Here is a 26,956-nt window from a genome sequence, read left to right on the forward strand (position 1 = left end):
TTCAAGGGTGGCTAGTCCCTTTGCTTCCATTGGCTTCAATAGAAACTGCAGCCACTCAGGAGTTTTGAAAATCAGGTAGGTCACAGCAAATGACTGAAAGAAGTTCTGGGACAAGTTTCCAATGGCAGTATTGGAAGTAGGACAGCAGTAAGGTGCCTGATGCAGGAATTATCCTTAGTATGCATTGCCAATAAAACCAGGATGTCCTTTGAGTGTTGCCTATATGCCTTTGTGATATAACATAAGAAAGGGAAGTTGCAATATTTTTTCTGAGAAAAATAAACTCTGGAAGATAAAATTGGAAAATAAACACCAGGGGTTGCCCGCACACACCATAAAGGTTATATTTCTTTATTCCTAACGTTATCTTTATCAGAAAGAGGCTGGGTTAATAAATCAAGAATTTCCACATCTGCTTCTCTGAAACTAGACCTATTGGCTAGGGACAGACATTCAAAAATCCTGAGCCTGAATTGATTCATTCTTTCCAGGTTAGTCTAATCTGAAAAGTTTGAACTGATTTGGAGGTGTATAGACATTTCCTTTTCATTCCAGAAACTCAGGCACACGCCTGCAGTGGCTCAGGCTAGAAGCTGGGGGGCACACAAGTGAATGTGAACCCGGACGTCTGGACAGGGACCAAGTCAGCGGGCGAGGCTGGGTGAGAGTTCCAGGAGCCCAGGCACAATTCCGGCTTTGCCCCAGTGAACTCATGCAGAGCCGGGCAGGCCAGGGGCACTTCTCATGCCAGGGAACTGGGTTGACCTGGTGTCCGACGTGGGACTTAGGAAAATTTTGCTGTGCTGCATGGCGAGCACTTGATGTGGGCCCCCGGCGTGGCCCAGAAGTCTGTATGAGGTCGTTTTTGACTGCTTTGCCCGACCCTTCGATCCAGGAGGGTGGACACTTTTGGTGGTTCGCCCCATTGTCGGGGCCAGGTGCCACATCCACAAAACTTCCAGGAATAGTTCACGGAGATTTTCAGGGACATGTTTTTCAGGACCCTAGATGCCCATCTTTAGTTCCAGGAGGGTGGTAAGAGAAACCTCTGGGGCAGAACTGTGCTGCGCCCAAGGGTCAAACCCAAGTTGTGTTCCCCGCTGCCAAGAGGGTGGATGGTGGACACTTTGGCACCTGAACTCCTGGTCTGAGTCTGGTTGTCATGCCTGGCCTGAACCCCGCCAGGCCACGGAATGGCCTGGGTGCTGCTGCTGCGCTTCGCTTGCCGCTCAATACGGCAAACCTTTGGGGAGGGCTCCTCATGGGCCGGCGGGCCAGCGCCAGTGTTCAGGTGAGGGAGTTACCTCCCCCCCTTCTCTTTTTCTCTCTACCAACCAATCGATGTGGTACCTGCGGTCATGTTGGGAAAGGCCCTTAGCGGGCCAGCAGTCCCCCCACTGGTGTTCAGGCAAAGCGGCTACCTCCCCAACCCACATGACCCTCTCCGTTGGAGACGAGACTCTTCTCCCTGCCCCATGGAGGAGGAGGCTTGGCTGAATCCATGCCACGCAAGCCTGAGCCACCCTGGAAGCCCCTCCCAGCAGTCTGATCATGCTGAGAGAAACCGATGAGAGTCAGCAGGCCTGGCTGAGGGAGTGCCACTTCTTGTGGACACCGTCTTCTCTAGTGATCATTGTGTGGGCGGATGCTGGTGGAGGCATCTGCTGCAGCCCCCTGCTCTGAATGGGGGGGCACTGTGGGGGAAGCAGGTGGCAAGAAGGCGATTGGGCTCTGGCCCGGTGCCTGCCCTTTCCTCCCCACTGTCCTTCCCCATGCTGCTGCCCTGTGGTCCCCGCACCTTCCCTGGCCCCAGGGAAGGGGCCCTATGGGACCACCGAGGGGCGGGGGGCTGCGGGCAGGAAAGTCGCTGGCCCTTGCCTGGGGGCCAGTGGGCGCCTGTCCGTGAGGCTACCCCTTGCCCCGCTCTCCCTCACCCAAGGAGCATGGCTTCCTGGTTGATCCTGCCAGTAGCATATGCTTGTCTCAAAGATTAAGCCATGAATGTCTAAATACACATGGCCAGTACAGTGAAACTGCGAATGGCTCATTAAATCAGTTATGGTTCCTTTGGTTGCTCCAACCGTTACTTGGATAACTGTGGTAATTCTAGAGCTCATATATGCTGATGAGCACTGACCTCCTGGGATGCATGCATTTATCAGACCAAAACCAACCTGGCTCGCCTGGCGGCTTTGGTGACTCTAGATAACCTCGGGCTGATTGCACGCCCCCATGGTGGTGACGATACATTCGAATGTCTGCCCTATCAAATTTTGATTGTACTTTCTGTACCTACCATGGTGACCACGGGTAACGGGGAACCAGGGTTCGATTCTGGAGAGGGAGTCTGAGAAATGGCTACCACATCCAAGGAAGGCAGCAGACGGGCAAATTGCCCAATCCTGACCCAGGGAGGTAGTGATGAAAAATAACAATACAGGACTCTTTCAAGGCCCTGTAGTTGGAATGAGTACATTTTAAATCTTTTAATGAGGATTTATTGGAGGGCAAGTCTGGTGCCAGCAGCCACAGTAATTCCAGCTCCAGTAGCGTATATTAAAGTTGCTGCAATTAAAAAGCTTGCAGTTGGATCTTGGGATCAAGCTGGCAGTCCACCGTGAGGCAAGCTACTGCCTGTCCCAGCCTCTGCTTCTTGGTGCTCTTTTGATGCTCTTAACTGAGTGTCCTGGGGGTCCAAAGAGTTTACTTTCAAAAAATGAGAGTATTCAAAGCAGGCTGGTCACCGAAATACTCCAGCTAGGAATAACGGAATAGGACTCCGGTTATATTCTGTTGGTTTTTAGAACTGGGGCCATGATTAAGAGGGACGGCTGGGGGCATTCGTATTGTGCCGCTAGAGGTGAAATTCTTGGACCGGTGCAAGACGAACCAAAGTGAAAGCATTTGCCAAGAATGTTTTCATTAATTAAGAATGAAAGTCAGAGGTTCAAAGACAATCAGATACCATCGTAGTTCCAACCATAAACGATGCTGACTAGCGATCCAGTGGCGTTATTCCCATGACCCGCCAGGCAGCTTCCGGGAAACCAAAATCTTTGGGTTCTGGGAAGGAGTATGGTTGCAAAGCTGAAACTTAAAGGAATTGACAGAAGGGCACCACCAGGAGTGGATCCTGCGGCTTAATTTGACTCAACATGGGATACCTCACCTGACCCGGACATTGAAAGGATTGTGGGTGGTGGTGCATGGCCGTTCTTAGTTGGTGGAGTGATTTGTCTGGTTAATTCTGATAACCAATGAGACTCTGGCATGCTAACTAGTTATGCGACCCTCGAGTGGTCGCTGTCCAACTTCTTAGAGGGACAAGTGGCATTCAGCCACCTGAGATTGAGCAATAACAGGTCTGTGATGCCCTTAGATGTCCGGGGCTGCACGCGCACTACACTGACTGGCTCAGGGTGTGTCTACCCTATGCTGACAGGTGCAAGTAACCCATTGAACCCCATTTGTGATGGGGATTGGGGATTACAATTATTCCCCATGAACGAGGAATTCCCAGTAAGTGCGGGTCACAAGCTCCTGTTGATTAAGTCACTGCTCTTTGTACACACCGCCCATCACTACTACTGATTGGATGGTTTAGTGAGGTCCTCAGATCAGCCCCGCTGGGGTCAGTCATGGCCCTGGCGGAGCGCTGAGAAGATGGTCAAACTTGACTATCTAGATGAAGTAAAAGTCGTAACAAAGTTTCCCTTCTAATTCATAGTGCTGAGCTGAGGGTGTGGGGGCATGGCCAGACCCCTGCAGGATGCTCTTTTAGAAAAGGGGTGTAAAACCCAACACTGCCTGCAGTCCTAGGCTTTTCCCCTGCTAACTGCTCAAGGGGTGGGGAGTTTTGCTAGACCCTGCATCTGTTGATGATAGTGAGCTTTTCAACCTCCCTCTCCCTACTTCTTCATACTGTCTGAAAACCATGTAACTTCTAAAAGCTTTCTATGTCCCCTCTTGAAGACTGATAGATTGCAGTTAGCAGGTTGCTTGTCAGAAAAAAAAGTATCAAATCCTACAGGAGAAAACATATCTCTCATTAATTTCAAACTCTTTTTATCTGCAGGTTGCATTTGCAAGCTATTAGCTATCTGCCCTTCATTCAGTGAAATTAGAGACCCACACAAGACACCTCTCAGCATTAACTAGCATGGGGCAGGGCATGGCCAGATACTGGTGTGATGGAATCCTTTCTGTGGGAGAGGGGTGGGAGAGGGGATTCTTGCTTGAGCAGCCAGAAAGCGGGGGTAGGGGGAAGCCTGGAAGCCATTGCAGTCCCTCAGCCTGCTAGAGCTGTGATAGTGCTCTGGCTAGGAAGGAGAGGGGTGGTGCCAACCCTGAAATATTCCAGAAGATAGCCCAGCCCAGCCAAGCCCAGGGCTGCAAAGCATCTGGGATGCTGGGGTGCTCTGGTTTAACTTAAACCAGGAAGGGGCCTGGGACAGACATTTCATAAACCAGTTTGGTCCAAATTTGTTACGTCCAATACTTCATTCAATCAGGTTTATCTTAAACCAGTTTCAGGCTTTTTGAAACTGGTTTATGTACACTGAACTTCTGTTCTGTCACAGGTTTAAACCAGTTTCTGATCACTTAAACCAATTTATGTGTAACTTCTGTCCCTAGCCATTGTGATAAACAACACAAAAAAGTCAAATTTCAGTATTCTCTTCCAAAGTCTCCTTTTTTCTAGGACTACCTTTAATGACAGGCAAAGCAAACTGAGGCCTGGAGCCTGACATCCTATGGGACATCTCTTCTTCTTTCCTAGGCCATAGCATCTTTCATTGATATTTTTGAAAAAAATAGAGTACAATTGCCTTTATTATACTATCGTCTAATTATGGAGTAGTTTGAATTCACATTTCCTTTGCTATTATTTTATGATACCAGGTTAAAGATTCCAAATCCATAGTAATTTGACTGATTTTCCAAATATATAGTTAGTACAAAAAAATAATACTATTTGACATTCCTGTCTACTAATTAAAAGTAGTGCTGATAATATATTATGGATCAAGTCCAAAGATATTATCACAACCCATAGTATATCAGTGGATTACTTATCAAAATAAAATGGAGACAGTGCCTCTCCTGGATCATTCTACTAGTGTCCCCACCTATTTATATCTCTTCTGGTATGTGTCTTCCTTTGCAGTTAATGAGAGATAATACCAGTGGTCATGCTCTATATGCTCTTCACCGTTAACTACTTTTCTTAATAGGTTGATGTATCTTGCTCTCTCATGGGTAATATATAACACAAACTAGTCAAAGACTCTCATGCATTTAATTAAGAGAAATATATTAAAAAGGAAGAAATTGATAGCTTTAATAAAAGTTTTAATAAAATGAATGACTTGTAGAACATATCCATATTGAAACCCTTTTCAGGATAAGTTAAGGCATCTCAATTAAGCTGAAACTGGATTCTAGGAAGGAATATATATTCCCCAACATTATTTTGTTAAAAATGATTTGTTAAAATTCCCTCCTGCTTACCAGGAACTCTCTCTTCTGTGATATGAGACTTTTTTTCCCCAACCTTTATCAATTATTTTTTATTCCTTTGATGTGCTGCCTTATTTATAAATCTGTTTTAACATACCAGATAGTTTCCCCTTACCCCATCTAAATTCCCCCCTGCTCCTTTCCTCTGCTCTTGCCCGCCCCGGGGCAGATCCAAATTTGGTAGACTAATTCACCTGCATGTTGTTACCTTTTGACTGGACTTGTGGTTACAAGTGAGATTAATTGGTCAATGAGACCATTCTAGTCACAACTCGAAAGCTTTATTAGTATACGCAATAGCAAAGACTTATTGGTACTAATAAAGACAATGCTTACATAACCTTGAATTCAGTAAGCACAGGTCTGCTGGCCAGGTCTCACTGCTTTCCTGGGGACTCTTGCTAAGTTTTTTTTTTTTTTTCTGCTGAGCTTTGGAAAAGGTCCAATTTGTTGCCTGCCCTAGACCCAATATTTATAGATGGTTGATTTGGTGTGCTAAGTGATTTCTGGTTTTATTTAAATTCCTTTCCTTCACTGGTACTTCTAGAACTGGATGAAATCTTTAGTGGCCCTGCAGAAGGGGTCAAGGGATCCAACATAATTTTTTTATTTTTAGGGATCTGAGCCCAGTCTGTTATTCATCTAGTAATCTTAACTTTAATCAAGACTTCATTAATCAATTAAAATTTATATTTTTGAGACAGCAGAAGGAAGGATTTCCTATCTTCTTTATGGCTTGCTTTCTGGCCCTTGGTCAGTTAATTACTAACTGTGGCCTGTGGCCTGACAAGGCTGCATCACTGTTTCCATCCTTTAGGCTTCCTTTGTGTTTATAATCATTTGAACATGTTAGCAAAAATGCATTTATTATGGCAAAATAACTACTAATACATTTGGTAACCTTAGTTATTAGTATTTTAGGATGCAATTGTAATGCAGACGATGTATTTTAGGATGCAATTGTAATGCAGACGATTTAGGATACAGGCCTTTGGCTTGCTGTTCAGTCATATTTCTGCACCTTTGACTTAGGTTCCCTGCCAATGGCTAAGCCTAACATCCACACTTTTCCATGCAATTTGGCATGTTTGGTTCAAGTAACGGTGCTGTTCGTGACCCATAGTCCATGCTGCACACTTGCACAGGCATATGTATGGCTACAATGTTACAAAGACTATAGGATAAAGTGTGTTTTTTTTAATTTTATTAGGGGACTGCAAAACAGGCCATATTTGATTCAGATTCAGCCTGACTTGGAGACAATGATTCAATTTGTTGATTCAGATCACTGTCCCCAATTCTATTTGGATGAATCTGAAGATTCCATGTTGATTCAGAGAATCAGTGATTTGGACATAGACACAGCTTTAAATGTTTTTTCTATATACTTAGAGGTGCTGGGCATGGTTTGTGAATGCTGTAATGGTGGGGCAGATGAAGTGTCCCACAGGAGCATGGGGGGGGGCAGTGGGGTGCATGCTCAGTTGTGAACCCAGAAGTGGAGCAGAAGTACTTCCAGTCCACTTCCAGGTCCACCGCCAACCACTGGGGGGGCCCACCTGCACCCCCCCGGCTCAGCAATTGGCCATGGGGGGACCCCAGGTGCTCCCCCAGACCCAGGAAATATCAGTCACCGAGCCGGGGGTGGTCCCCCACGTGCTCTGCAGTGGACCTGGAAGTGTACTGGAAGTGCTTCTGGTCCACTTCTGGGTCTGCTGCTGAGTGCACTGGGGGCCTCCCAACACTCCTGTGGTATTCTCCATATGTCTCACCATCTCAGCATTTAAACACGTAAAGCTGTGCCTATGTCCAGATTGTCTAATCTTTCTGAATCTCTCTGAATCAATTTGATCAGAGAGATTAAAGGGTCTCCTAATTCAATTCGGATCCAGAGATTTGGCCACCAAATCGGGCCAAATCTCCACCAAATTGAATCACTAAATGATGCTTCTCACAGCCCTGTTTTTTACTACAAGTAGCACCATATACATGCTGGCCTGTTTGGGGAAAAAAAATTTTTTTTTTTTAGGAAAGATAACCTTTTATCAAACTTCCATTCTAGTTCCCAATCACAAAAATAGTTCTTGGTCTTCAAGATCTTTATGGTTAGAAAGATCTAACTCTCAAAACTCCACCTAAATATATAATTATCTGACATTTAAGAACATTTCTTACTGGGAAGTTAAAGGCCTCTTTTAAAACCCTTCTTGAAAATGTGTCTCTGAAGAAATGATGATACATTCATATCAAATATTTTCCCACTCCTTTGGACCTGAATTGGCTAAATCTGTAGTAAAGATTACAATATCGTTGAATTAGTCAACTAATTGAACCTCTCTCATGCTCAAGTTGTAAGCAGGCTTTGGATTTTCTCTATTTAATTTATTTGAAATGTATTTATTAATTTAAAGATGTCAGGGTGACTGGAGTAAAAGATACATTGGAGGACAATATTAGGATTTTAAATGACCTTAGTAAATTTTTAAAAAGTATGATATAAAATGAATATAATGTAACTAATGCAAATGCAAGGAACTGCACTTAGGATGGGACAATCAAATGCACAAACGTGAAATGGGGAATAACTGGCTAGGATGCAGTACTGCAGAAGAAAATCCTGTACATTATAATGAACCACAAGAGAGACAACAGTGAAATATAGTTGCCAAAAAAAAAAAAATTGCATAATAGGTTGCATTAATTGGACTCTTACATATAAATCATGGGACACCTCTTCCTGGATTACCAAGTCTGCATGTGGACACTTCAGGAAATATGTGGACAAACTGAGGAGTCTAGAGGAGAGCAACAGAATCAGAGGTTTAGAAAACTTGACATATTAAGAAAGGTTAGAAGGTTTGGGGTTTTATAGTCTAGTGAAAAAAAGACTGAACGGGGACTTGATTTCATCAGCAAATAGTGCTAACTCTGTGGGTCATTTTTGAGCAGTTCACTGCAAACAGTCCAACTTCAAAATACTCCTTTCATTTTTTAGCAACATCATTCATGTAGCAACATGTCTAGTTGTATTCCTTATTAATTAACCAACACAACTCAGCTACGTAATTGTGAATTCCTTTTCAATAAATATTTGACCATTTGAGATTAACATTTAAACTAAATAATTATTCATATTAATAAACTTTTCTTGCTTGAACATATGAGGAAAGTGAATACAAGAAAATAATTAACTGTAATCCTGTTAAATGTTTCAATTAATATTTATGGACATGTTTATCATTTAAGGTAATTTCCAGTTCTTCTCAGTGGTTACAAGCAGTTTCCCTTTAGACCCTCCAGCAACATCAAATTATCACAATTCAGTATTTTGTTTTGTAATGTTTCAGCCACTTACTGGGAGTCCTCACATTTAACAGGCTGTCTCCTGGGTATGATGGAGCATTGCCAATCTCATTGGAGGAATTACAGTGATGTATTAGAGTAGACTCTTGGGAGTCTTTTGTTAAAAGCTGTCAACCATATTGTGAAGGTAGCAAATAATTGGAGTGATTTCCCAGCCTCTAATTCCTGCTCAGTCACCCCTTTGAACATTGCTGAGTCATCAGCATCTGTGATGATTATTATTCCTGAGATGTGTAGTATTAGTTTTGAATAGTAATTATTTTGCTTGTGCAAGATGCTATGTGTCAGACAATTTCCAGGGGAGGATCCTATTAAGTTGCAGGATCTGAAGAGTGAATATTAATTTAATTAATAAAGCATAAACATTTATAGCAAGTAGCAATTAATACTAGTTGGAAAGGTAGGTGGTGTGCATCACTTTTGTTGTGATTATGAGTAAAAGTATTTATTTAAACAGGAAGTCAAAGGAATAAAGTCCTCAGTCATTTGTACTTTTTTCTCAACAAACTGCTGTTCCATGATAGAATGTAAAACAGCAAAAGGGAGACACCAACAGGACCCCTTTGGTACAATAAGTTCATGACTACATATTAGGGCTGTGCAAAGCTTCAGTCCCTGATTTGATTCGGTGAAGATTCAGCCTGATTCAGTGGCCAAATCTCCAAATATGAATCAAATCAGGAGACCCTTTAATCAATGTGTCTGTGTCTGAATCACTGATTCCCTGAATCAGCATCGAATCTTCAGATTCGGATTCGGCCAAATCTGAATAAAACACAACCCGTTTTGCACACCCCTACTACACATGCACCTATTTTACTGTGCATTGAAGCATCACATTAAAAACTGTGCAATTATGTTTATGTACAGTAAAAATAGGCTACTGTGCATTAAGCATCACTTAAAATATGTGCATTTTTGGTATTACACATTAAGGCAGCTTAATGCAAATGGATTTAGTACCTCACATTGCAGGTACTAAATTTAATGTGCGTTAGGAATAGCACATTAAGGTCGCAATGATACATTTTAGTATGTCATTGCTACCTGCTTTACAGTCTTCTTTCGTTCTGTGTAGTGCAGAATCTAGCAATACTGAAAGATCCATCTCTTCATTTCCTACTGTTTCTCACCTTCCTTCTTCCCCTTATCACTGCCAACTCACATGTATTACTTGATCTTTCCTCCTCTACCCTCTGCTTATTTGCTGAGTGGTGAGCAAATTGAAAGACTGCAAGGGGGAAAGGGTGGGGGGAAGACAGGCAGAGGACAAGAAGAAGAGATCGTTGTTCAAGTTTGCTCTGCTCTTCATTAGACTGCCATTGCTAGGTATAGAGTGGACTTGGATACAGCTCACTCATCTGTTGGTGTTGCTGATAAATGGGTTCTGGCAGGGTCTGTTAACAGGCTCCTCAAGTGAGGGTAAGGCAGGTAAAATTATACAGGGTTCCAAAATTCAGATTGGGGGGAAGGGGTATAACTACAGTAATGGTCTTTATATATAAGGCAGTCTTTTCAATTCTAATATATTTATGCCTTTTCATATTTAGAAAAGGAGTTAATATTAACAGTTTTCTATGATAGATGATAGTCAACATGCTTTCTGATCCCAGGGCCCCAGAACTCTTAATCCTCCTTCAACTGAGATGAAAAGTAGATGTTTAAGCTCGAGAAACCCCTTAATCCTTAAGCACAGTTATCTGTAGACATTTGAGGGAGTTTCATCTTTCTGGGTCAGTGAAAAGAAGAAATTAGTACAACAGTAGTAAAACTATGCTTTAAACAAGCTTATTTAAAATATAAAGAAAATGATAGTTAAATACTATAGGTCTGGCTTCAGACATTTGGTTGGGTTAGGGATAGGTTAGGTTGAGTTAAAAGTGGCCCCCTTATTTAAAATAAGTTGGGATGGAAGAGCTAGTAGGGGGTTGGCGGAATGGGGACAAGCAGGCTCAGGGAGGAATGGGAAGGCAGGTGGCATCTTTCAGGAGGGTCAGGAGGCTAGTGGGGTCTGAAGAGGGATGAGGAAAATCAGGGGTGCAAGTGGAGTCTGTGGGAAGGATCAAGGGAAATGGGGGGCTGGGTAGGGTATGCAGGGAGTTTGCTGGGTTATGAGAGGGTTTGGCAGGATCAAGGTGGGTTGCAGGGTCTGAGGGGGAGCTTGGGGGATAGGTAGCTCTCTTTCCCATGCCCTGAAGCCCCTTGACCCCCACCTTGTGAACTTACCCCCCAACTTCTCCTACCGCTCTCCCCATTGGGACTTAGTTCCTCAGTTCTGGTTCAGCAAAGGCTGAGAAAACTGGCACCAGGAGCCAATTTATGGGATGGGGGTTTGGTGGGCTGGTTAATCCATGAGGGGAGGGGTTAATCCATGAGGGGCAAAAGGGTGGAAGGTCTAAAAAGAATCCAGTTCCAGGGTGGTGTAGAGGAAAATTGTAACCCTGGGGCTGGGGGCAGCAGCTGGGCTTTCCCAGCCTTGGGGCTGTGCTGGAAACTATACAGATGTTCAGAAAAGTTAGATCAGTCTAAAAATAGCCAAACCAATCTAAGTTACATTATGTCAGAGGTAGATTTAATTTAGATCAGGTCAGCCATTATTACACCAGTCTAACCTTCCTATCACTTATTTACAAGTTGCACTTAGATCAACCTAACTAAGCATCTAAGTGAAAAGTCCACACCTGGATGAACTAAATTAGATAAGGTAGCCATTTTTAATGTGATCTAACCTCTCCCTCACATCCCTGAATGCCTGTAGGCACCCTTCATGATTTTTATAACACCTCAAACTGGATTGGCTCTGCTTAGTTGAGTTACAAAGAATAGAAAACCTCTTTCTGCCAAGAAACCAGTGATAAACCACTGATTTTGGCAGACTGACTGTCTTTCATAGTTGTCCACTTCTTCCTTAACCCCTCACCTTCTCTTCCTATCAACTCAAAGGAGTAAGGATTCATTATCATATTAAGGAGAGCTTATGATTACACTTCTATAAAGGAACATTTAATCAAAAATGCCATTTACAGGAAATATTAAAGTCTTTCCCCTCCATACTAGGAGTTTCATTGATCTCTTTCCTTAATCCTGTTTTATACATAATTTATGTACTGGTACAACTGTTTCATGAGTGGAACTATTTCTTCATTGAAATGATTATAGCTGTACGTAACCTTTCTGCTGGGCACCGGTCAGCAGCAAGAAGAGCCAGGTCTACATTTTAGGGTACTGCATAAATTATGGCAGTGGCTTAACCACCCACCGAAAAAGCTGGGAACAATAAATTTGCTGGGCTGTCCCATAAACTAAATCCCCTCTACACAAGCAGTGTAAATACAAAAAACCCTCCAAATATACCTGCCCTTCAGCAATGGGCTGGAGAGGAGGGCCCACACCAGGGAGTCCTATTAGCTGCTCCTTGGGTTCACTGTGCCACAAGGAGATGCTGGAGAGTGTGGGTCCTTCTGCATTGCAAGGGGCTCCATTGCTTTATTGCTTCATTGCAAGGGACTCCTGGAGACGTTGTAGAGTACTGACCTCCACTTCTGCATGGAGGCTTTCAGGGGTTAACTGCAGCTTTCACCAGCATACCAAACTCCAAAATTCCTAGTCCTAATCCCATCTCTCCTGGCCAGAAAACAGCAAAAGAACTCAGACGGAAGATCAGGCCTATCTTGGGCTAGGTCTGAACTACAACCAGTGCACAACTACATCATGTGGTTGGGATATAAACTACAAAAGGGACAAAAGGAATCCCAGACCTATCTCTCTGAGGCTGAACTGGGCAGCAAAAAATTGTCCAAGCATATAACAACAACAAGATGTGCCAGGCCCCACCTTGGCCCAAATCAACCAGCCAAACATATATGACTGGGGTTCAGCCACACAGCTAGGCTGAAACACAATAGCTGTGAAACAGCAAAAAGACCCTAGGCTTATGGCTGGAGCCTGAACATCCAGTCTTAGCTATACCACTAACCTGAGACATTACAATTACAAAACAGAGGGGGCCAGGCCCATGTGGCCAGTAACTGCCTGGACTCCATTCCTGCTCAGTCTACTCCACAGATGTATACCCCCATGGTATTATCCTACTGAAGACCTGTTTGGCCCAAACTGCCAGGATTCCATTCCTGATCAGTTTGCTCCAGGGATTAATGCCCCCATGGTATTATCCCACTCAAAAAGGAGGGGGAAAGAGAGGTCTCAAACTCTGAGACAGACTTTCTCTTCCTGTACCTGAGCTTTTCCTTTCACATAGCTTTCACTCCCCCAACACTGTATTTAGACTCATGGTGGCCCTGGGCAAACATTTAGTATCTCTCCCTCCACCTCCCGCTTCACCAGAGATAATGATAATAATAATAAGAAGAATTACTATTTTCAGGCCACCTTTCTGTCTGGGCTCTGGGCGGCCGCCCAGTTCACCCATGTCTGTGTCTGGCCATTCCCCATGGTAAGCACTTTTTCTGGGTCCCAGTTCAGCTGTGCAGCTCTTAGCAGCCCCAGGAGAAAAGAAAAAGACAAACCATTAGTTGAGTTGTTTTTATATAGCTGACATGACATCACCCAAGCCTTGTTCAGATACAGAGTGCCATGCTCCAGCCTCTCTTATTCAATCTGCCTGGAGAATCTTCTGCTTCCTCTGGCCAATTAGGCCACAGGATTTTAGATATTTTGCCCAGATATAAGGCTCCCAGCTTTCCATGTACAGAGCACATGGCCAGAACAACAGAGACCATCTTACGCACATAACCCCGCCCCCAAAAAACCACAAAACACAACAATCAAAAACACACAGTTATACACAACCGTGTGTGTGTGGGTGTTGCATCTATAACCTCTAATGCAGGTGGAAGAGTCTAAAAGTTTTATCTAAGTCTAAAAATATCTTGCATCAAGATAACCTATGCCCCTTGCTTTATAAGTAAAAATTTCATCCAAATAGAAAGGGCAAGAAAATAGTTTGTATGTGAAGAGAAACACTACTCTGGTTAAAACAACTGAGTTTTGATATATTTTCACATTGTTTCTGCTGATAGGCACTAGGTTATGATCTCAAGTATCTGCTTTCTTTCTTAGCTGACACAGAAGAAGTATGGACTCATCTCTTTTCAAAGCACTTCACTTTTCCCTTTCCTTTCACATATATTTCCTTTCCTTTCAATATACATTACTAACAGAGTGCATACCCTCTGTCACACTTCCTCTGATTTTTTAAATCAAGAACATGTTTTTCTTTGTTTTTTATGTTTCCCATCTAAGATGAAACCAGCTGTATTTTTTATATTACTGTGTAATTGAACATGGATATGTTCATGCTATATTATTATGGTTGCTTGCCTCACTTTAGCTAATCCTATGGTTGTTTATTTAATCTTAGGGGAGAAATTCTGTTATGTGCTGTAAAGTGACCAGCATCATCACACTATGAAAAAAGCCCTTAATCATCACCTACTATATGCTAATGGCTTTTCATCATGAAGTGATTATGGTTGACCTACTGTTTCACCACCAAGTATTTATACTTACATGATCTCTATTATTTCTATGTCTTATCTACTGGAGGATTTTATAGAGCAACACTAATGCTGACCTTACAAAACTATAAAATTAGCAGTCAAGAAACATTTTATAACATCATAAAATGTTTTAGCATGTTTAGGTATATTCATAAAATACATGTTCTAAGGGAGCATTGTGCTGTTAAGCAGATTAGTACCGGTATTAAAATGCCTTTGAGAAAAGTGCCTGAAGTGTATCCTCCCAGGTCCAAAAATGTCATTCAGAATGCAGTAAACTTTCAATATGAAGATGTGGAATATAAAAACTACAGTTACCCGAATCCACTGCTTTTTCTTGTTCTGGTGGCATTTCCAATTGAGAAGTCCAAAAGGAAACGCTTGAATTCTTTGGCATTTTCCACCTGCATAAGGACAATATCATATTTCAGTGCCATTTATAGCAAATATAGTCTATATCATATGTATGTGTGTGTGTGTGTTAATACATGTCTATATCTATTTAAGAGTTCTCTGCATTTTTCTTATTCCTAGTGTTCTCATAGTTTCTCAAAAGGTGGACTCTATCTATGTATATTGCTGTGTAACCATATTACTTTGTGCAAATCACTTCATAAGAGTATTAGAGATGACATATTAACATCTGCAAGCACATGAAGTTTGTGGCACCACAGATCACACGTTGCATGTTGAACCATGCACAGCACTGCTAATCTGCAAAATTTGCAAAATTTTCCCAGTAGCAAAAAGCCAATCCCTGGAAAAAATAAACTGATGCAAAGCACAGCAAAATTGCATGTGCCAAGACAAATGCAGAGCCCCCCATACTGAGGCACAGTGGAGTGCACAGAAAGCACACTTGAGGCACAGTGGAGTGGTTGGCTGGGGCACAGTGTGCCCTGGCAGTGCCCCCATGCTGGGGCATGTGGAGACAGGGGAGCACCCGAAAGGCACACCGGAGTGTCTGGCTGGGGTCCACAGTATACAGAGATGGGGGAGCTGCCTGCTCCCCCATCTCTGTGCACTGTGAAGCCCTAGCCAGCAGGCAGATGTCCCAGGGCTGCTGCCTCCCCATCTCCATGTGCTGCTCCCCAGCAAACTGGGATGCAGATTCCTCAGCTTGGGGGCTGCCTGCTGGGTGTGCCCTGTGCCCTACCCAGCTCCCTCCCCTCTTTCCCCCACAGCACATGGAAAACCTGGTCAAAGCAGCACTTTGGAAGCCAGGAGGAGTTGAGCATGGGCAGTTTGCCCACAGAGGGACAATGGGTCCCACAAGAAAGTATATGTTCAGGGGCATGCGCTATGGCAAATTTGTGCTGCTACTATTTGTGCTGCTGCGAGCACACCCAGCTGCTAGTTTGGAAGTGGCCACTGTCAATCTATGCAGCCAAGTATTGTGTATTTCAGTGACACAGGGGAGATGCCTAGGGGAAGACATTTATCCAGGGCCTTTCCAGGGTTACCTCCTGTTCCTCTTCCCTTACAGCGTCCAAGATTTAGAGGTCCAGGAAGTCCTAAACTGTAGGTTGCAACCCAACTTGCATGCTTATTAATCTGTGATGGATCTGGCATGCATGTATTTGTCTAATCCTCTTTTAAACTTGATTGCTACAACATCTTGTGGGAATGAGTTCCACAAGGTAATTCCACACTGCACGATTTTTTTGTTTGCTGTAAACCTGATACCTAATCATTTAACTGTGCATCCTTTGGTTCTGATATTGTATGAGATAGTAAAAAGTAAATCCTTTTATTCTTTCTCTACACCATCCATTATTTTATAGACCTCTTTCATGCCCGCCTTCAGTTGTCTTCTCTCTCAGCTTAAAAGTCTTAGCCAACTAATGTCTCCTTATATAGAAGCCTCTCCATGCTCCTGATCATCCTAAATGCCATTCTTTGTCACTTTTTCCAAGTTTCCTGTAGTCTTTCAGGTTGGGGGACAAGAACTGTGTATAGTATTAAAAGTGTTGCAGTATCATAGATTCATTTTATTTCTATTTTGTATTTTTAACTGCTTCTGAATACCAACCTGACATTTTCACATAAGTATCCACAAGTAATGCCCATCACTACTTATGTACATCTGGGGTTATTTTTTCCCATATGTATCCCCTTGCACTTAGCAACACTAAACTTCATCTGCTATTTTGTTGCCCATTCATTCAGTTTTGAGATTCTTTTCTAATCATCACAATTGGCTTTGTTTTTTTACCACCCCAAATAATTTGGTATTACCAACAAATTTGTCCACCTTGCTTTTGACTCTCCAGTGAGGCCCCAACATAGACACTCAGAGAACTCCACTGTGAGAACTGATAATTTATACCTAGTCTTTGGGTGCATCTACAGGTTGCTGTACAGTGATGTTGCTATGGTGCCATGCTTTAGTACTTCCTTTTTGAAGTACTAAAGCATGGTGCAATAATTGCCTATAATACTGTGCTGTGCTTGCAGTGCACAGTTAGATTTTGCTGCTACCTCGCTGTAGCGGCATGCTAAAATACGGGAGCGCAATGCTACAGCAAAGTAGCTGCTGATCACATGTAGACTCATGTGATCACTACATTTCCATAGTGTACCATGCAGTGATGTAGCACATTATGACAGCAATGTAGGGCAACATGTAGATGCACCCTTTGCATCCTGGCCTTTATCCAGTTACTTATCCACAAGAGGACCTTAACTTTAATGTCATGCCAGCCAAATTCCATGAAGAGCCTTTGGTGTGGGACTTTGTCAAAAGCTTCTTAAAATCTAGACACACTAAATCAATTGGATCATCCTGATCCACATGCTTGCTCAGGCCATGAAAGGATTTCCAGTAGATTTATGAGTCGTCATCTCCATTCACAAAACCCATATTTACTCTTACCCAAAAAATCTTGTTTATTTGTTTGATGAACAATCCTATATTTTTATAGTGGTGTCTAGCAATTTACAAGCAACAGGACTTAGGGTCACCAGTCTATAGTTTCATAGATATCCTTGGGAGCTATTTTTAAAGACTGACAACATACAGAGGCTAAACTTCCATATCATATCAACCACTTCAAAGTTTTGACTTTTTCTTACAGCTTCCTTAAAGACAGAACAACAACATAATATGGAAGTTGAGATCATGACAAAACAACACTTTATTTCACAAGCAAAAGAGCTTCTCAAGATTTTTATGACTTGTGTTCAAGAATTACAGAATGTCATATCACATAAGAGTATATTAAAATGCACGGAGACATGACTGCTTCTGTGTTAAAAAAAAACCCAGAAGAGCTGATTACAATATATTGTGCAGATATGCAAGCGAATTTTTGTAGGTTGAAGGATCAGGCAATGCTTAAATTAATTCTCTTTCTTATGATACAATCAGTGTTTGGAAAAGAATGAAACACAAACAGCATGTCTTGACATTCCCAGGACCAAATCTATGATCACACACCATACTTTAAGCTATGTGATCATAGATTGGGTTCCCACTTGTGTACATGTTCAGTGGTGCTAGAAACCATACTGGGACCATGACTGAGATCAGTCATAGGGGAAGGGGAGGCTAACAGGTCCACAGGGGTGTGGGATGAGGGATCCAGAGGAGGCTGGTAGAATTGGGAGGGGCTGGCAGGTCCACAGGGGTGTTGTCTATCCAGAAGTAGAAGAGGGCTGGAGGGCTAAAAATAGCCTGGTCATGGTGGTGAGGCTGTCATGGAGGGAAAGCTGCCTACCCTCGAGCTGGGGTAGACAGCTTTCCCAGCCCTAGGGCTACATTCCAAACATGTACACACATTTGGTTAAATTGGGCATGGGTTAACCAAATCTACATAGTGCACCTCGTCATGTGAGCTAAGTTAGATTGGGCCAGTCATTTTTTTGCCTGACTTAAACATATGTACAATTTGACACCATAGTTAGGTTGATCTAACAATATTGTCTGCATGTACCCAGAATATACTGAATCTGCTTCAGAGTTATTATTTAGCAGAGTGCTTAAGTATAGTCTTGTATCCATCCATAGCAAGAAATGCACGTAACCAGGCTTTTAAAAGTAAGCACATGCTAAAGTAGATTGCTGAATAAATACTTTATGTAGCTGCGTTCTAGCTAACTGAATCAACCACACCAACTGTGATCAATAACAAGAATGGACAGTGATGATTAAAGACAATTAATCAGCCAGTGAGAAAGTAATTGGTTCCTAAAAGAGGCAAATGTTAAAGAATCTTACAGTACTGTATTTGCTTTCTAAGAGTCACAACACAGGCATTATAGCTATGAACAGATAATATCTAGACATGCTTGATCAATTTTATGGTGAGATAAAATATGTTGCGACTGTTAATGTTATGTAAATTAGCTGCAGTTCTCAGGCATCAGTGATGGGCTGAGATGAAACATTTGGGTACTTACGGCTTATGAAAACAGCCTGAGTACTTGAAGAACTGGCATTATTACTTTAAATATCCTATTAGTTGGAGGATGATATGCAATCCTACATTTCATTCGAATCATACCCACTTACATCACAGTTTATTAATTCTCTAATGAATTTTAAGGATTTCATACTCCTTTAGACACAGTATGAGGGACATAGTTTAAAAAAAATCCCAGTTGACAAAAAGGTAGGTTTGAAAGAGTTATTAAATTTGCAAAGTAATAAAATTTATTGGGAAAAAATCATTTCACATTCATCTGAATGAGCACTTTGCAGAATTTTATTCATTGCTGGATAATAATATATATATAATATCTCTCTTACTTTCATTCAATGATAATATTTTTAGTCTTTCTGCTCCATCTTCTGTGTATAAATGAAAACCTTAGTCAATAATTTAATATTTTGTATTAAAGCAACTCTTATGCTATGGTTGCTACTGAGCCTTATAAGCATACAATCACTAGCTTTATGTTGGTGTAGTTGTGATGGTGTGGGTCCAATACTGTACCTCATTTAGTGCTCAAAGGTGGGAAGAAACAGATTGACTCAATGAGCCATGACAAATTAGGAAGTAACCTTACTTGTAAGATTCATTTGTGTTGCCAGTAAGTTAAATGCAGAGGTCTAACAATCAAATACAAAATTAAATACCATACTCACTTTCAGAAAAATAGTGAAACGGTAGCAATTGGCTGAAACGGTTAACATCTGCCTAGAACTATTTTTTCTACCACAAAAAGAAGAAAAAAGTGTCTAACATTTATTTTCACTTTCCTTCTTTAAAACTCGTCCACAAAATCATGGGCCAAAGCCCATAGTTGGCAAATTTACCACTGGTGGCACAGATGAGTCTCCATTTTCACAGTAATGGAGTGAATTATGAAAATATCTGTTGATGCATACAGGTGCTTTCATGTTCAGAGGAATAATTGTAGAAAATCTCTATTGTAATCTTCCTCCCATGTACCTTGCTTTGAAAGAAAGTATTTTATTTGGTTAAATGTGGAAAATAGTTTAGAATATAAATGGGTTATTTTTTTATTTATTGGCAAGTATACAAAATGTTGTATATGATGTACGCACAGGCAAGACAAAAAAGTTCCAGCCAGAGGATGTTCAAAATATCTTTGATAATAAGGAGTACATGCATTTTCCTCTTTCCCCATACAAAGTTGATAGTACTGCTATCAACAAGGAGATATCTAATAACCATCTCACATACAAGATACATGTATTTAGTTGCTACTTTTACAACATCACTTGTCATTGAATTTCTTTGTTTGCTAAGCATTTAAAATTTTTGCTTATACAGTTGGGATATACTAACCTTGGTAGAGGACATATTGTACCTTAATTATCCAAATATTAGATAAGAAACTGGTAGATACCTAACTGTACTTCTATATATTCTCAAGAGATACAACTGATCTCTGACATACTCTAGCAATTAGTCCTATATAAAATATTAAGACCATTATCATGGAAATCAAAGAAAATTTCTGGTAAGTCAAAACATGTATATATGTATATATACAATGATATATAGGTAATATACATAAGTAGTTTCCACATCCAATAAAGATTTTTTTCTATAATAGTATTAAATTAATTTTGGGGGACAGAATGAATTTCTAATGCACCAAGAGGTATATATAATGATAATTTTTTTTGGTATTTTTTCAGCAAAGTACTTTATGATGTAGTAGAATATATGTTTGAAACTTTTTGGGGCTTTCTTGTATAAACAGTCTGAGTAGCAACTGCTTTCCATTATATGAAAAAAACTTTTGAGGTGCATCTTCATATTTATGTAAGAATCATAGGAAATTACATAAGCCCTTTAAAAAAAACAATGGACTCATTCTTCTAATCACTTGAAATTAATGTGTGGTTCTGAAAATCCCTTCAGATACCTACAACTTTCATCCAGGCTCTCATGATGTCACATTTTCCTCTAGTTGTGATGATACAAATTTGTCTCCTTTATGTCCATTCAGAATGCTCTCACAAAGATCATTTTCCTAGTTTGACTACATCACCCTTATCTCTACATTGTCTTCTCTGTACTACCAGTTCAGGCACTTGCCTTCATATTCATGGTGCTCAATGGTCTATCCCCACTCCATATTTTCCTTCTCACAGTATCAACTTCCCTTCTTAGTGGACTATGATATCAAACCCTGTCTTCTACATGCTGATTTTTAAAAATGAGTATCTTTCTCCTTTGTGTCAGGATTTTCTTCATGCTCTCTACAAACAGCAACAAACCTAACTCAGCATCCTTTATTGAGATCTACCTCATATTTCTCCTTCCTATGATGTGCAAAATAATGGGACATCTGGATATCTGAGACCATTTCCCATATTCATCTATCTATACCATCCTGTATTCAGTTTTCTTAGATTGCAAGCTCTCTGGGTAGGGCCTGTATTTTCATTCTGTATTTGTACAGTGCCTAGCACAACAGAAACCTATGATAATACAAATAGTATTATATCTTTAACAACTGGACCTTAGGCACTTTTGGAAATGTTGGGTTTTTTTGAGAATTATCATTCTAATTCAGTTGAGCCAGAAAAATGAATCTCTCAGCACTAATTACTGGAAACTGCTAGCCACAGAATAATTTAGCCTCACTGCCAAAGTAAGAAAGTTTATCAGTAATAATATAAGTGATCTTCAGCCAAACATGAGCATTTTATAAATAAGGGAATGGGGGAATACATGGTTTTCTTTCTATAAAACGTTGTCTCTCAACTGCAAAATTGAATATACCAGCCCACTCATTTTCATAGATACAGTTTAAATGTATTTTGTAGCATACCAGAAATAAAACTTGGTTACTGGAGCAAAAGATGCTGTCACTGAGCCCAATGATGTTAACATTGACACACTTTTTCTTTACACATGAATAGGCCCATTTCCTTAAGTGGAGTAACTTGCATGAGTAACAAATCCTTGTAAGAATAAGGGCTCTCAGCATCTGGCCACACTCTATTTTTAAACACATTTGTCAAACATTTGTTAGAGATCAAGCTGGAAGAATGGTGGCCAAATAAATTATGTGAGATACTCAGAAAAGTGAATTGCTTTGAGAAAATTGGTAGTTAACTATTTGACTCCCTTTGACTTATAATAACTTTTGAAAACTTCATTGGCTGCATCCAGATGCGTAGGAATGTGTGGTTTGTGGCACTGCAAACCTTACTGTGGCATCACAAACATCATGCCTGGAATGTGTAAATGTGCTCTGCACTGCACATTTGTAACACTGGGGCAAATTTTGCTGCTGGGAAATCCCAGTAGCAAAAAACTCCAGTGCATAAAAAGGTTTACAATGCATGCCAAAGGAGTATGTGCTGGCAGACATGGAGGTTTGGTCCTTCTGGGAGATGGTCTGGCTGCTATACAGAGTGTCTCCATTCCTTTAGGGGTCTCCTGGCACCTCCAGCGTGCTGAAAGGGTAGTTTCCCTAAAGCAGGACAAATTTGCTCCATATGAAAGCACACATTCAGGGGTGTACACTGAACCAAAAAGTAGCAACACAAATTTATGCCACTACTATTTTTGCCACTGCAACCATGCCTATAGATGGAGATGCGCCCACTGCTTTTTCAGCTTTTGATTTTTTTTTTCCCCATGGGTCTATTTATTCAAATAATCAGCAAAAGTGAAGTTGTATCCCTATATGAAGGATTAAAAGCTGAAATATATCTAGTGCCAATTAATACCTATTTTGCATTAACTGCATAATTATAAACCAGTTGACATATATTTACAAAAATGTGCATTTAAGGGGACCAAAACTATGTGTGTCAGATTCTTCCAAAGAAAAAATTGGGTTTGTTTGAGCTTTACTGGGTTCAAAAAAGACACCCTCTTTTATAAGCAATTAAAAAAAGAAGTTGTATTATTAGATCTTCAAAGAGCCTTCAGTGAGGCTCAGAATGAAGCTACAAGCTGTTCCAATGACTAATCTGAAATGCTAAATTTGTCTGGGGGGCAAACAAGACAATGAAGGTGAAAGGTCTTATTTTTAAATGTGTTCAGTTGAAGAGTATTGCCACAAATTATCACACTGTCTCATTGATAAGCCAACTACAGGTTTTCATATAGAAGAAAACAAAACATTCATAAGACATTAGCACATTTTTCTTGCATTTATGTAACATACTCTTCAGAAGTAGATATAAACTGAAAGCCTTTGTTTAATATCTTGAATTAGCAGCAGGTTGCAAGGATCAAGGTAAATGAAAATAAGGGAAAAGCAATTACATAATGAAAAGATACTTCTTGAGGAGGGAGTTACAGTGTACCAATACAGGCTATAGCGTCTATTTTCCATAACTGTGATTTTTCATTCAAAACTGTGGAAAACATCAACACTATGTACTTTAAAGATACAATATAATCATGGAATCATTATAAAATCAACAAATGAATGCATGGTGTCTACTTTACAAATGTAGGTGTTCCTGACCTAGCTGCAGAATTCAAGTTAGCATTTTCATTACATGAGAAATACAGAGCTTATATGTGTATAGAAAGAAGACATAGACTTCTGTACAGAAAAGAACAACATTTTAAGATTTTCCACAAAATTTAGGTGGTGGCTTAAATGCCTGAATTTGTGGAATTATTGCTTTCAGCATTTAAAGTGCAGGCCTGTGAATGGTATTCATATATGCACATAAAGGCTGCACCCAGATGAGCGCAGCCATGCAGTATTTGGGCCACAGACATGCCTGTAGCACACAGCACATTCAGGTGTTCTCCATATTGCAAGATAGCAGTATGAGGGGGCAGAAGGAAGGTTGATCCCAGAAGATCCTAGGGTCAAAAAAAACCCACACCAAAAAAAGTGGAGCAGGACACATGAGGACAGTGTGCTCTGCTCAAAACTGGAGCCTGGCTGGTGGAGCTGTGTGAAGCTTTGGTCCCTAATTTGATTTGGTGGAGAATTGGCCCGATTTGGTGGCTGAATATCTGAATCTGAATCAAATCAGAGGACCCTTTAATGTCACTGAATCGAATCGGAACCCTCCAAATCAATATGGAGAGATTCAGAAAGATTCGGAGATTTGGACATAGAGACAGGTTTAAATGTTTTTTCTACGTACCTCTAGGTAACAGGGGCTCGTGGATGCGTGACTCCAGCACACTCAGCAGCAGAGTCAGAAGTGGACCAGAAGCACTTCTGGTCCACTTCCAGGTCCACCAGGGAGCACACGGGGCGACCCCTATGCCCTCCAAGCTCAGTGACTGGTGCCTTCTGGGTCTGGGGGCAGAACCTGGGGTCAATCACTAGTGTGTTCTGAGGTGGCCGATTGCCAGTGGCCAATCACCAGCACAATCCCTAGCAGACCTTGGGAGTGGACCAGAAGTACTTCTGATCCACTTCTGGGTTCACTGCCAAGCATGTAAGGGGCCCCCTACACTCCTGTGGGATGCTGCATGTGCCCCATCATCACAGTGATCACGAGCCATGCCTGCTACCTCAAGGTATGTAGGTAAACTTTTAAGCTGTGTCTATGTGCAAATTGCTAATTCTCCAAATCAGCATCTAATCTTTAGATTCGGCTGAATCGAACCAGAGACAGTGATCCAAATCAACAAATCAAATCACTGTCCCTGATTTAGGCTGAATCTGAATTCAAATTGAATACAGCCCACTTCACACACTCCTACTGGCCAGCCAGAGTGGTAGGATCACCAGTGCTGCAGCTCCAGGAGGTCCTCCTGAACCCTAGGTAAGGCTGCTGGGGCCAGCTTAATACTGCTCCCAGCCTCCTGTACCCCACCCAAGGTAATTTGCCATGCATCAGAGGGGGTGCGACACAAGTGTTCCCTGGGGACAAGTAGGAGCAGCACAAGGTGTGGATGTGGCCTATGGAATTTTCTTGCCTTATATATGATCTGTCACTGTGAGAGAACAAGGATAAATCTTACACACATAGGAATAGATGAGCATTGAGTCCACCAACATTGATGGAAACAAAGAGTTAACTAGCTTGATAATTATGAGATTTTCTGCCCTTTAAAACCGGCTACCAAAATCAATAATTTGTCATTATTAAAGCAAACAAAACACACATAAAACACCTTTGACAACAGCTTTTAATACCCTCAAATACAAGAGAATTCCTTGCTGTCCTGGTAGACATAAGTTTTAGGGTCCTGGCAGAGGTTGCATTTATCACTCAAGTAATATATTAATCATATGATAATTTCTGACATGCCAAATTTTCAGGAACATCTTTGTAGTTGGCTTGGCCTTTTATGACTGGCTTGCACCATACTTTAATTAAACCATGTGTTGCATGCAACCCAGCAGCAGATTCCAAAGTGGCTTTAAATAGATTTTCACTGATAGTTCATAGATTGTTAGGAGCTGGAAGGGACCTTGTAGGTCCAGTCCCTCTGCACTAGGCAGGGAAATAAAACTGGGATCAAGTGATCCCAGCAAAGTGACTGTCTAGTCTCCTTTTGAAGATTTTCAGGGTAGGTGACTGCACCACCACTGGAGGGCATTTATTCCACAGTCTGGACACACTGACTGTGAAGGGGTTTTTCATGGAATTGAGCCAGAAGCAGGAGTTTGTATTCCAGAAGTTTGTATCCATTGCTCCTGGTCTTCCCCAGGGGTGCCCTGATGAACAGCTATTCACCAAGTTCTTGATGTACTCCCTTAATGTAGTGGTAAGCCGCTACCAAGTCCCCTCTCAGCCTTCTTTTCTATAGGCTGAAGAGGCCCAAGTCCTTCAGCAACTCCTCGTATTGCTTGTCTTGCAAGTCCCTAATCATATAGGTGGCTCTTCTCTGGACCCTCTCAAGTTTTTCCAAGTCCTTGCTGAAGTGTGGCGCCCAGAACTGGACACAGTACTCCATCTGCAGTCTCACCAGTGTGGAGTACAGTGGGAGTATCACTCCTTAGTTTTGCATGAGATGCAACAGTTAATGCCTGACAGCTTGTTTGCCCTGCTGGCCACAAAATCACATTGACAGCTCATTAATGTGATGGTCGATTACTACCCCTAGGTCCCTTTTGGCCATGGTGCAAGTCAAATTGTCGCACCGAGCCTGTAGATATGTTGGGGATTGTTTGCTCCCGGATGGAGCACCTTACACTTCTGAGTTTTGAACTTCATCTGGTTCCCATCTACCCAACTTCCTAGCCTGTCCAGGTCCACCTGTATCTGCAACCTTTCTTCTGGCATGACCATGCTCCCCCATAACTTGGTGTCATCCACAAATGTGGCCAGTAAGCTTTTCACCTCCACATCTAAATCATTGATAAAGATGTTGAAAAACACTGGTCGAACCACAGACCCCTGAGGCACACCACTGGCCATTTCTCACCAGGATGATATATATCCATTCATGTGAACTCTCTGGGTCCTACCATGCAGCCAGTTTTCCATGCACTGACCTGTTGAGCAGTTTAGCCCACAATCTTCCAATTTTTCCACAAGGATATTGTGAGATACTAGATCAAAAGCCTTTTGGAAGTCTACGTATATAATGTCGACCTTTTCTCCCATGTCCAGATGGTGAGAGACCTGTTCATAGGAGAAGATGAGATTGGCAAGGCAAGACATACCCGTGAAGAAACCATGCTGATTGTCATTCAGAATCTTACCCTTAATGAGTGTATCCCACATAGATTCTTTAATAAGTTTTTCCAGGATTTTCCCTGGGATGGAGGTTAACCTGATTGGCCTATAGTTGCCTGGGTCCTCCCTCTTCTCCTTCTTGAAGATGGGTACAATGTTGGCCCTCTTCCAATCCTCAGGTATCTCCCCTGTGTGCCATGATTTCTGAAAGAGTTTTGCAAGGGTTTCCGCAATGACCTCAGCTAGCTCCATCAGCACTCTCCGGTGAAGTTCATTTGATCCTGCTGATGTATAAATGTCTAACTTTTCTAGTTGGTTTTGCACCATCTCAGCATCCACAGTGAGAAGGCTATTATTCCCACCATGCCCCCTGTGCCCCTTATCTCTTGTCTTTCCCCTTGGTCTGGTGAAATATCAAAGCAAAATAGGCATTCAGGAGTTCAGTTTTTTCCTGAGCATCTGTTACCAGCTGTCTCAAGGTGTTAAGCGGGGGCCTTGTGATTCCATTTGT

General features: G+C 41.7%; 1 pseudogene; it reads left to right on the forward strand.

The window, feature by feature from the left end:
- The first annotated feature begins 1,948 nt into the window (after positions 1-1,948).
- On the forward strand, positions 1,949-3,754 carry LOC149856349 (18S ribosomal RNA; annotated as a pseudogene).
- Positions 3,755-26,956: the final 23,202 nt, after the last annotated feature.

The sequence above is a fragment of the Crocodylus siamensis genome, chromosome 10 (assembly GCF_052110815.1).
Source record: "Crocodylus siamensis isolate JL-2025a chromosome 10, ASM5211081v1, whole genome shotgun sequence".
In the NCBI taxonomy this organism is placed as follows: Eukaryota; Metazoa; Chordata; order Crocodylia; family Crocodylidae; genus Crocodylus; species Crocodylus siamensis.